This window comes from Silurus meridionalis, chromosome 6 (assembly GCF_014805685.1).
Source record: "Silurus meridionalis isolate SWU-2019-XX chromosome 6, ASM1480568v1, whole genome shotgun sequence".
Lineage (NCBI taxonomy): Eukaryota > Metazoa > Chordata > Actinopteri > Siluriformes > Siluridae > Silurus > Silurus meridionalis.
In genome coordinates, this window is record NC_060889.1 from 10899093 (window position 1) to 10912465 (window position 13373).

Consider the following 13373-nt stretch of genomic DNA (forward strand, 5'->3'; position numbering starts at 1 on the left):
TCCTGTCCATCCTCGTCACTCTCAATGAAAACCTCAACATCTTTAGCTCTGCTACCTTCAGCTCCACCTCCACCTCGTGTCTTTTACTCAATGCCACTGTCTCTAAACCATACAACATCGCAGGTCTCACCACAGTCTTATAAACCTTCCCTTTCACTCTTGCAGATACCCTACTATCACAGATCACACCTGCCACTCTTCTCCACCCACTGCACCATGCCTGCACTCTTTTCTTCACTTCTCTAACACACTCTCCAATACTTTGCAACTCCTTCACCTTCTCCACTGCCTTCCTATTCATTCACATGTTTTATATGTTTTATGTCAGCGCTACATTTTTATGATTTGATGTTAGTTCTGTTGACAATGTCTTCATAACCTTTTATCATTGTTACTATGATAATGTACTAGAATCCCAGACAGAGCCATAATCTAAATGCTTTCAAATGTAGATGCTTGTTTTGCAAGTGAGACAGAAATGCCAGCAGAAACCAATCAGTTACTTCTAGTCTGTCCTTGGAGATAACTCTAGAGCAGTAAACCCCATTGCTCTGAAGGGACACAGTGCCATCTTGTGGGAAATTTTACTTGTTGAGTTAAAAATGCAGGATTAGTTGCTCAGTAGCTCCTGATTACACAACAGACTGTATTAGACTATAGAAAGGACATACTCATAATCACACGCTAATAGTAAATCTCTCTCTCTTGTGTTTTGTATTGTTTTATTAATTTTTAACACACTCTTGATATCACCCAAAGGAGGAGGGGTTACCCTTTTAAGTCTGGTTCCTATCAAGGTTTTTTCCTTATACCATCTAAAGGAGTTTTCCTTGCCACAGTCAGGGATAAACACACATCATTCAATTTAATTATTAAATTCTGTAAAGCTTCTTTGAGACAATGTCCATTGTGAAAAGCACTTTAGAAAACTTAAAATATATTAATGCTAGTCATTTGTTTCATGTTTTATCATCTCAACGCTTCATTACAAAGTGCATTTTTTTTACTGCTGACTTAGGGGAAAACAGATATATCTGGAGTTCTAAGGAAAATGCTTTCCTTTATATATTACAGTTTTTAAAGCACTACTATCAGTTTGTTTGCTTGTTTGTTTACAGTTGCTAGCAAGCATACTGTGTATTCTCCTCTATGTTTTCGCTATGTTACCGAATGGAAATATTGACTGCTAAGGTAAATATTTTTCTTCTGTTGTCCATATTTTTCACAAGCAGTTACAGCTCCTTTCTCCTAAATATTTCATCAAGTTAGGTAAAGAAGAAGAATTGCTATAAGACCCCTCATTTGTGGCAGCAGTGGCTAAGCATTGAACAGCTAACCCTCAGGGAGGGAAAAAGAGAGGGGCAGCCTAACCTGTGGTCTGATTTCTGGTCAAAAGAGGGGCTACTGCACTCGCTGAGTCTCTGTAGTACCCCTCTACACAGCACAGGAGTGCTTGTTCTCCTCCTCTACCAAAGAATCATAGGGGTTTGAATTAAGAAAGATATTTAAAAGAAGGAGGTTCTCTAGTTGGAGTGTTGGCACCAGTTTACCCAGTGCCCCACATGATGTTTCACCCCTCTCCAACCGCAGGTTACACAAGAGAGAAGAGAGAAGTTTACACAAGCGTTCTCATGCAAAAGAAATACAAATGTTTCCTGTGCATCCAGCCAGTGGGCCAAGTGCACAGACGTGTGTCCTATGATGTGTGTGAAAACAAAAATATCAAGATCAGAGCTGCAACCCCCAGCTCCGTCTCTAGATGGCACAGCCATGCTATCAGTGAGTGAGAGCTGTAGCAGCCCACTTTCTGCTCACGTGGGTTGGCGTGCATGCGCTGTACACCATAGGATATTATCCGCAATAAAACTGTGATATCGACTGCAATTTGCTGTAAAACTTTTACTCTTTAACAGTGTGTTAAGGTCAACAACAAAAGAAGAGTCAGCTAAGATTTTGTAGAGAAGAAATAACCCCCTTATTGTGCCACGGGAGGATAGCCAACACAGTTTTTACTACTGATACTTTTAAGATGCTACATTTTGTCATTCAAAAAGAGGGGGGTCTTCGTCCCATTATGGATTTATGGAACCTCAACAAACACCTCAGAAAGTACAAGTTCAAAATGCTCACAATAAAAACATACGATGTTATTTGTCCCGGAGACCGGTTTACATCAATAGATCAGAAGGACGTTTACTTTTACATAAGTACTTATCCGGTAGACAGAAAATTTCTCCAGTTTGCCTATTACGGCACAGGCTACACATTTTTACAGTCCTCAGAGTGTCAGCCTATTTAGATGATCATCTCTGTGCTCCTCTGTCCGCCATCACTGAACTTTCTGGAGATGATGACCGTGCTTCCATCGTTGAAGCATTTCCTCTTGTACCTAATGGTCCATCATGTGCTGATCCGTACAGACAACACATCTGTACCACCAGGGGGGCTGCCTTACTGGCAGGATAAGATAGTATATCTTCTTACATAAGCTGAAGAAGATCAGGCAAATCCTCAACATTGAACCCGCTGTGATCAGCAACACAGTGACTGAACTGTAACCATACTCTGTTGATGAGAGATAAAGAGATATACATTTACATGCTGAAAGAAATATTGTATACTGTGTGGCGGTTGCTATTCTGAATTACTCTATGCTGCATTTTGGTATCTAAATACTTTTTTTTTACATTAATTTATTTCTATTGTTTCTAAATTTTAATTTCTAATCATTCTCTCTTGTCAATCTAAATTTAAAAAGAAATCAATGCTGTAAAGAAATCAGGCTCACTGTAAAAGCAAGTTCAAACATTCCAAAACAAAGCATCTGTTTTTGTACAGCATACATTTTAAGTATAATGTTTTAAAGGCCTTAATGAAATACATTACAAATCAGAGGATGATTACCATGTTAACTTTAATGATAGTTCCATTCTTATCAAAAAATGGCCAAGCCATGTATGGTAATATATTCAGTAAATAGTATAATAATGTGGAAAATTAGAGTGCGGTATCAGTTCGAACATTTCAGTGTAATTTCCAATTTTAAATATGCCTGCAACAGTGCTTCCAAACATTTCCTTAATCTGAACAGTTTTAAGTTGCTTTAGTGATAATATTTGTCATTTTACAGGATATGTATGCTATTTGTAATACAGATTGATGTAGTGAATGGGAATGTTGTTAGTGTTTATTGGGCCTTCCCTGAAAAGATAAATGTGGCTAATAAGAGAGGAATTTGCCATAAAAAAATAGAAATGTTGGTGTCAGGTAAGAGGTATGAATTGTATATATGATCATGCAAAGACTGTTTCTTTAGGTTGTCAATTGAATAAATCAGCTTTATTTATTTGTATTGAAATTAGCTATATAAACCTGGACTTTGGATTAGCTTTTCTTTGGGACTTTGGTTATACTTTATAGTTATACATCGTTTTTTATTTTTATTTTTTGCAAGTGGAGCATAGGATGCAAACTATAAATATTATAATTTAGAAATAAATAATGAGTTTTACTCTCAAAGTTATTTGGTGTTGATTTCCTAGCTATTGTTTTTGTAGGATTACAGGCGTCACACATCATGTTTCTGAAGTGATCGCTGGGGATCGGTGAGAAAGGATCAGGGAAAAAGATGTCCAGCACCAAAAGCACATTTGTTTGTGGATATATAATTTGAGATTAAAAAAACACTTTACATGTGTTTACAATTAGTTTTTAGGTGAACTGCAAAATTATATTCAACATATTAAGATTATTTATTTATTCACCTGTGTTACTTTATCCGCTTTAACTTTTCCGGCGGCAGCGTAACAACTCGTTAGTTCATGCTCGTGAAATGATGAGATGGACAACATTAGCCGATGCATACCACTTTACTCCTTTTTATAAAGATAGATTTGCAGGGTTACAGTACAATATAGCTCCCAGGTGGATAAACTTGGGTTAACCGACCATATTGCAGAATACAAACAGGTTTCTTCCTATAAATCGCACACAGGAAAAACATCCAGCTCGCACGCTTCTTTCCTGCACTATGCTACCCATAATGCATTTCACTCTGGACTTCAATACCCGCAGATAGTAGCCTTAAAGAAACAGCTCTCATTTTCCCTCTAATACAACACTACCCCCACTCTGGATGGTGATTAACTTAACACCACTCCAGCACCATAGCATGACGGGTATGACATACATCAACACCTTAACAATGATATCATCATAAATTCAGAAAAGGCAAATAAAAGGCAGAAATACAACCAAAACAAAATCTACCCATTTTTTTTCTTTTTTTTCCTTTCACAGTCTGTAGGCAGCTCCATTGTCAAAGTATACAGTCCATTCAAGCAACTCCACTCAATAGAGGCACTGGACAATATATTCTAACCCTTTGTAACAGGGTAAACAGTCCATAAGGTGGAAGGATAGCGGTACTGGTAGGGGTTAAAGAGAGTGGCATTATCAATGGGATCCTTCATTGCAGCAATGATAATTCAGTTTCAACATGACCGGTGAGGTAATCAGTTAAGCTCTGGTGAGTGACCGACTGACTTGTATACCGCTGACCTGGTAAAGACAAAAAGATAACAACAGCCACACTTACAAACAAAATAAATGGGGTTTAAATGGACTTCCCCTTGGCTCATTTCTGTAACAGCAAAATAATAACCAGCCTAAATCCACCTTGGTTATAAAATGAAACACAGAGAAAGAAAACCAGTTTTTCTCTTTTTTTTTATTTTTTATTTTTTAGAAAACAATAACAAACTGTCAACAAAGTTCTTCTTCTTCTTCTTCTTCTTCTTCTTATTTTTTTTAAATGAACAATTAATTTGTCCAGTCCCCAAACCTCTTTGGTGGCCCCCGGATACGTTGTGGCCTACCCCCTGCTTGGCCATCCACAGTCTCTGTCAAAACCTGTTGTACCGTGCTACCTTCACTCCATTGAACACCCTCCGTGTCCTGATCTGTCATCAGTGCAAAGGTACCACCCATGCAAGGCATACTGTCTGTGCCACCAGAATTTCCTGTTCCTTCCTCGAAGAGACAAGACAGATCCAAGTCAAGTTCAGCCTCGTTAGTTTCTAGGTCTGGCGCAGAAACTTCCTGAGGTTATCTCTCTGCCCAAGAGCATCATGTTTGGGGTAAATCCAGTCGAACTGTGTTTGGTCGCTCGGTAGGCCATTACAGCGTAAGGAACCATAAGATCCCACTCCCAGTGACATTTCTGTAGAGTGGCATTGAACCGCTCGACCTGTCCATCTGACTGAGGTCGAAAAGGTGTTGTACGGGTCTTATCAATGTCTAATTGCTCACTCATGGTCTGGAAAACCTCAGATTCAAAATTGGTGCCCTGATCACTATGCAGTGCAAACAGTGCCCCATAACGGCAGACCCATTCAGCGACTATAACCTCTGCTACAGTGACAGCCTGGTCATTGGGCAGTGGGTAGGCTTCTACCAATTTGGTGAAATAGTCTTGCACCACAAGTATATAGCGATTGAAACGTTCTGTCTCATTTATGGGACCCATCAAATCAACAGCAATCCTTTCCATGGGGGCACCTACTCACACAGTACCCATAGGTGCCTGAGGCCTCTTTAGTGGACGAGCCCTTGCAGCACAGCTGGTGCAGGTGCAACACCACAGTGAAACATCTTCTCGCATTTGATACCAATAGTACCTGGTCTGCAGCCAGGACAATGTTCGCTTCACCCCGAAATGTCCACCCACTGGCCCCTCGTGTGTCTGGCGCATGACATCTTCCCTGAAAATGCGCGGTAGAATAACTTCAGGGGTAAAATTCAGGCCCCACATTCAAGTAATAACATCGTACCAGAACATCATCCTTTAAATATAGTCTTTGCCATTGGCTCCAGTAAGCTTTTGTTGCTGGGCCATAGGATAATACATCTTCCCAGGAGGGTCGTCCCTCGCCTTTCTGTATCCACCTCTTGATAGGGGCTATATCAGCATCTGCTGCTTGAGCAAAATGCAGTTCTTCAGCAGTCCACCCAGAGAATGAAGAAATACTGGCGTTGATGGCAGGCTGCACTACCCCCACTGCACAAAACTCCGGGGTAACAGCTATAGGTACATCATCTACTGGTTCGAAGTCAAAATCACATTGGGCTGCCTGGTGACAGAACTGAGGGCTACTGATGGCCTCCGCGAAAGCATGTCAGCGTTTTCATGACAGCGCCCGGGGCAGTCGACAACTCTGAAGTCATATTCCCCAAGCTTCTCAAGCCACCTGGCCAACTGTCCCTCTGGTTCTCTCATCCTTAGCAGCCACTGTAGGCTACTATGGTCTGTGTGTACGGTAAAAGATCTGCCCAACAGGTACTGACGGAAATGTGCTTTGAACTCCACTACAGCTAAAAGTTCTCTTCGTGTGGTGCAGTAATTCTGTTCAGTTGGCGTCAGACTCTGACTTCCATATGCTAGCACATGTTCCTCTCCTTTCTGCTGTTGAGAAAGCACAGCTCCAATTCCGAAGTTGCTGGCATCTGTGTCAAGAACAAGGTCACCACTGTCCATTGGGTAACCAAGGATGGGGGCAGTAGTGAGCAGCTCCTTTAACTCATCAAAGGCCTGTTGGCTCTCAAGGGTCCAGTGAAATCGAGCATGTTTTCTCAACAGGTTATGAAGGGGCTTTGCAATTGCAGTGAAGTCTTTGACAAAACATCTATAATAGGATGCGAGCCCCACAAACTGACGGACTTCGTGAACACTTGTGGGCTGTGGCCATTCTCGAATTTTTCACACTTTCTCGGGGTCGGTGGCTATACCTCGCTCTGAGACGATGTGGCCCAGGTAGACCACCTGGCGGCGGAAGAGACAACACTTGGCAGTTTTCAGTTTCAGGTTGGCCTGGCGCAGCCTTTCAAACACCTGCGCCAGGCGATCCATTAAGCGCTGGAACGTTGCCGGTGCGTTACAAAGGCCAAAAGGCATGACGTTCCACTCAAACAGTCCCTTCCTGCTGCAGAATGCAGCTGCCTGTCTTGCCTGTGGTGTCAACTCCACTTTCCAGTACCCGGAGGCGAGGTCCAATGTACTGAACCATCTCGCTGTGGAGAGTGTGTCTAGTGTGTCTTGGATCCTTGGGAGTGGGTAAGCGTCTTTTATAGTGCGCTCATTTAGTGCCCGGTAGTCAACACACAGTCGGTACATTTGGTCTTTCTTTTGCAGCATTACAATGGGTGAAGCCCAGCAGCTATTTCTTTGGGAGGCTAGGCCAGCCTCCAAATTCTGTTTAATCTGTTCGTCTGCGCTTTGTTGTTTCTCAAACGCCATTCTACGTGGTTGCTGTTTCACAGGTGAGCCGGGCCGGATCTGAATATCATGTTGCACTAGGTTCGTGCGTCCGATGTCTGTGGGTCCAGTGGAGAAAACATCACCGAGCAGCTTTGCGAGCTCATGCTGTTCTGTCTCCCTCAGATCCACTGTACTTTCTGCATACAGTGACTGTAAGTGACTTGGGACCATGGGGCATGGACCCACCAAGGGTGGCATTGTAGTTTTGGCCTGGACCACATGGGCAGGTTGAAGGATTCCGGCAATTACTCCTTTCCTCACTTTCACAGCAACGTTACCTGGGTTATACAGTCTTACGGGCACTCGATTACTTAGATTGGCATCAATTATAATCCGTGCCACCATCACCTGGTGCTTCTCTGTGAAGCCTTTAGTCAGACTCAGCAGTATGTTGCCTTGTACTTGCCCCCAGGAAATGTGCATTGCCTGGAACGATGTATTCACGCCCTGCTTCAAGGACAGCTGTGCATGCTATGCGGACCACGTGCACCCTGGGCTTGTTCTTTTGGTTGAAATATGGAATCTGCTCACCGAACAATACAATCCTCTGACTGCCGGAATCAAGACGTGCCCGGGCTTGCTCCAAGAAAGGATGCCCCAGAATGGATTCAGTGCCCTCGGCTACATCTGCTACAATGAAATCAACACTGACTGTGTACATCAACATTTGGGGGTCTTACATCAGCATCAATGGCTTCATAGTAAATCCGAGGTAACACGTTCCTCCTGGCCCCACTGTCCAACAGGGCACATATTTCCATGTCATACAACAGCATATGAATACACATCTCCGGCCCACTCCCCTTGACTCTGAGAACTGTGGAAGCAGGCTGGGTCCGGGTAGGCAGAGGGAGGGTTGGAGTCATCCTTTCCAGATTGAGCCTGGGCGAAGGACAGTTTCGCCTCATATGACCAATGCCTTGGCAGTTGTGACAGACAATCTCTTCCCAATTAATTTTACCCCTCCTCATAAATTTTTGTGGGCAGGTTTGAATTCTGCTTTTGAGTTGTTTTTCTCTCTCCACACAGGGGTTGCAATGGAGACTTTTTCATAAATGTAATCCCCTAGCACATGGAGTGGCTCACCTGCTTTGCGGACCCTCTGCCTCAACTCTATTCCAATGGCAGCAGCATGTTCGGATGAGGGACCATATGCAGCCTCAACTTCCTCTACAATGCGGCCATAATTCCAATGGCTGGAACGGGGATTCTTGTGGATCATTGCACCTGCAGCACCTACTAGACAAAACCTCATCTGCACAGTCATAGTCTTTTCGGACCAATGGTTAGCTTTCGCACAATCCTCAAAGCGGCTTAGGAACTCTTGCCATGAAGTAGAGCCATCAAACTGACCTGGTCGCAGCATGGGAATCCTTTCACTATGCCTATTACAGTCCTCTTCACTGTCTGATGACAGATCACAGAATGTCAGGTGTGGTCTTTTTTTACGTTGGCTAGACCTAGTAACCCTGACACATAGTGTTACCCTCACCCTCACGAATGCTACTCTTGTACATCACATTTACAGGGCTGGCGATCTCTTGTGGGTGTGCCTTGAAACATCCGTCTGGCTGTAAACTCTGTGCATGTTGAGTATGGTTAATTTTCTGGTGTACTGTGCGCATAGCTCCATGTATTAAATCCACTGTCATGTATATGTTCATTTTCCACCCCACTAATAAATGGATTGTTTGCTCTCTATGTTTGCTGTGATAAGTGTGTCTCATAGCAACATGTAGGACACTGGGTAGAACTGCATTTAAATAGGTTGTTGTCTTTAAATGGGTTGTTATCAGTCTTTGATACTTGAGCATCCATTTCACTGAGCCAGTCAACAAATGATATATGTGTTTGTTTTTCATCAGCAGGCACTTTCTCCCAAATATCCGCCATGTTGAATTATTCTCTGGTACAATCTAATAGTTTAAAATGTCCGTTTACCTCACCACTCGCAACGAACGGATCCCGGACGAGCCCCCAGTGTTACTTTATCCGCTTTAACTTTTTCCGGCGGCAGCGTAACAACTCGTTAGTTCATGCTCGTGGAATGATGAGATGGACAACATTAGCCGATGCATACCACTTTACTCGTTTTTATGAAGATAGATTCACAGGGTTACAGTACAATATAACTCCCAGGTGGATAAACTTGGGTTAACCGACCATATTGCAGAATACAAACAGGTTTCTTCCTATAAATCGCACACAGAAAAACATCCAGCTCGCACGCTTCTTTCCCGCACTATGCTACCCATAATGCATTTCACTCTGGACTTCAATACCCGCAGATAGTAGCCTTAAAGAAACAGCTCTCATTTTCCCTCTAATACAACACCTGCTTCCAGTCTCTGGTTCCTGTTCCTGTTCCAATTCCTGATGGAATGTATCAGGTGATGTTGTTCTCCTTATACTCCTGCCTTGTGATTTAGTAGAGGCAGCGCCTCCAACTTGGTGTTGGTATAGCTGTTGCAGTTATGTTAACATCTGTCCTATAGCCAAACATATAAACAGTGTTTCTGTATGTGTGCACACATGTTTGAGTTTACCCATGACATGAAAACCACTGGTTCGGTTGAAAGACTGGAAGATTTAAGCAGGCGAGAGGATGTTTCGTCTCCTTCAACAATGGCCCTGGTGTAAGTGACTGACAATAACTGCAGCCAATAAAATAAACAGAGAATGAGTCGACACCTCGGCTCTGTCACACCCACTTCCGTTATCAGGAGTATAACATTAATACACTGACAGCACATACACATGCAAGTGTTAAAACGTCTTTGTAAATTGTAGTGCTTAGCCCTGCATATGTTTCCCTTTCAGGAACTTAAGCAGTGGGGTGACATCACAACCAGGAAGCTATAAAAGCACATGGAGTGAAGAGTGTTTACCTCTTGTTCCATGACCAGAGCCTGCTCGGGTCCCACCATGGTGGGACACACACACTGTCGAACCGAGGCGGATGAGACCCGAACTGAATCGTGTAGCTTCTGTCTACAGTATGCAGGAACCACGAGACACGTCTAGCAGAGATTCCCAGGCTGCCAGGTAGTCTCTTAAGAGTTTCAGTCTCTTGAAACTGACCTCTGGTACATATAGAGTCACAAGTTCTCTATGTCCCCTACGATGCTAGGCAGAAATCGAGGAGGGTGCTTGCTGGAGCTGGCCATACCCTGAAGACTGCCAGGGTTGGTGAGGTGCACCAAGCCCTTTCCTGGCAGGCTCCCCAGAATGTCCTGTGTCAGAAAATAACAGTCTTATAACTTATTGAAAATAACAGTCCTCAGATCATCATCTCAAGGGGCTTCTTCCCAGAGTGTCGCACAGGATCCCTAGCGGGGAGTGCAAGTCGCAACACTCTGTTTCTAACCTTCCTGATGACGGGAGGTGCTGGGTTGTACCTGAAGCTGCGACCGCCATGAGAGTGGCGTTGGGGAACCACTGAAATGCCGCCGCCTGTTTCTTGGCCTTATAAAACCTATTGACTTGTTTACGGAGTCCCCCGAATAGGCCAGTCAGCACAAAAGGTGCATCCAGCAGTATGGCTCTCTCCTTATCGGAAAGATCCGATAGGGTGAGCCATAGGTGCCTCTCAATGATGGCTAGAGTGGTCATAGGCTGGCCAATGGCCATAGCGGTCTTTTTTGTGGCCCCTTAGAGCTAAATCGGTCATAAGGGGGAGCTCCTGGACCTTCTAACCGCCCGAAATGCTTCCCACGTTTAACTCTCGAAGGAAGTCAGTCTGCTATGCCTGCAACATTGCCATGGTGTACAGGCATGCAGCGGCTTGACCTGCTGAGGCATAATACCAGCGCCGCCGTATTACGCAGGGGCTTGGCGGGCAATGTCAGGGTCTTGAGGGACAATGCAACACTTAGGGAGAGATAGCAAGCCAGTGCCTCTTCATAACCATGTTCTTTTAGTTCCATAACTTTGGACTACAACACGGCGTTGTGACTAAAGAGGTGGGCTGAATACAGCCTCGCCCAGGACTTCGGTGTGCAGGTCTGGAAAGAACAGCAGACTGCTACGCAGAGGTTGTGATGTGGGTTGCAGAAATCACTCATTGAACTTGCTGGACAAAGGGGCTTTCTGCTCTTCAGCCAGATCCAGCTTGGCAACGGCATGGGACACAATCAGCATAAGTTTATCAACATCTGACTTGCAGAGAGACCTACCCCAACCACAAAGGAAGAGAGGTGGAGCTGAAGTCTCTTGTCGCAAGAGGAAGAAACCGCCAAAAGACGTGCTTTCAAAGTTTGCAAACGAGTGCTGGCAGTAGAGGCAGAAGAAAGGGACAAGCCCATCTCGAAACCCTCTGTGATGTCCATCTGAGAGCCCCAGGAACTAGCGCTCTGCACCGCCTCTGCAAGAGCAGGGCTAGAACCACGAGTAGTGGGGACACCCTCCTCGAAGTGTGCCCACTGGGTTCGGATCCTTCGCATGGACATGTTAGCACAATGTGCACAGTCGGCTACCTTGAGAACCAACTTAGCATGCTCTGCTCCCAGGCAAGCCACACATAGGTTGTGTGTATCCCCCCGTAATATAGCGGGGGCAAGGAGGAACACACAGCCAAGAAGTGTGCTTAGACTTTTTGTTTGCATTCATATTTTTTCTTACATATACAGTGAGGAAAATAAGTATTTGAACACCCTGCTATTTTGCAAGTTGTCCCACTTAGAAATCATGGAGGGGTCTGAAATTGTCATCGTAGGTGCATGTCCACTGTGAGAGACATAATCTAAAAAAAAAAATCCAGAAATCACAATATATGATTTTTAAACTATTTATTTGTATGATACAGCTTATATATACCGAACTCAAAAAAGTCTCTGCACAAAATCGAAGCCAAGCCAAAACCATCTTTATTGCCAAATGCTCCACCCCCACCCTATCGGGATGGCCGGTTAGTGTCTCCTTCGATCCCAGAGATCGATCCTCCTCCCTGGCCCAAAACCCACACTAATGCGGTATGCGTATGGTCGAAGTCGGCCCGTGGCCTCAAATTACTTCTGCCATCAATCGGGGAATTTAGAGGCATTATCAGGGTTCTTCCGGTCCCCATCTAAACCTCTGCATTTCGTTGATATGCTAATGAGCTCTACCCACCATAATCAGTTGACAGGCGCAGACTTTAGGTTTATCCTTCATGCAGTACTAGGGGACAGTTACGACGAGGTAACGCTTATTGCCGCGGTGCCCAGTTTACACCCTAGGAATGATGAGATTAAAATGGAAACAAAAAAAACGGAGGTGGAAGACGAGGGTGAAGGGTTGAAAAAAGTAAGAGCAAAACCACCTACTATTATTATCACTGGGCTGAGCAAGGTGCTCTCCTGGCGTTAAAAAAGGAGTTGACCAAATTCCTACTCCAGTGGCAGCAGGCCAATAGAGATCTCTCTCAAGTAAACAGGAGAAGGTGTGAAACTACTTCCAAATATTTGACCCGATTTAGGGAGACTTGGACTTTATTGGGAGCGATGGAGTTAGAAGACGCAGACAGTAACCCTCTGTTCCTTACGACTTTTATTCATAACTGTCGTCCGGAGGTACAGAAAGTCCTGAAGTATCAGCTCACGGATCGTAGTAACATGACGGTTAGACATTTAGGGGAGAGGGTGCGTACGATGGAAGGTGATGGCATATTAGAGAGTAAACAAGTGGCCTGCCTCATTGTGGCAGGAGACGGGGGTTTTTGGGGAAGAGGCAGGGGAAGGGGAAATATGCCTGGTGCTAACTCTAACCCAAAACGGCCCGGTGTATGTTACTACTGCGGTAAGAAGGGACATTGGGCTATAGAATGTAGAAAGAGACAATGGGATGAGAGTAAGAACCCCACCGGCTCCCCTCCTCCAACGCCTCCTCCTACAGAACCTAGCCCATTTGCAGGAATGCAAATCAGCCCATATGACGCATAGGGGTGCCCACAGAGCGTAACCCCTACCATGCTGCATTGTACTTATGAATCCCCTCAATTAAACGAAATGCCATTTCTCAAACTTTGCATCAATGGCACGGTGTACCCCTTTCTCTTTGATACAGGGGCGACAATGTCAGT

The 13373-nt window shown here is 44.3% G+C and overlaps 1 pseudogene; it reads right to left on the reverse strand.

Moving 5' to 3' along the window:
- Positions 1–5071: 5071 nt before the first annotated feature.
- Positions 5072–10242, reverse strand: LOC124387086 (annotated as a pseudogene).
- Between the last annotated feature and the right edge of the window lie 3131 nt (positions 10243–13373).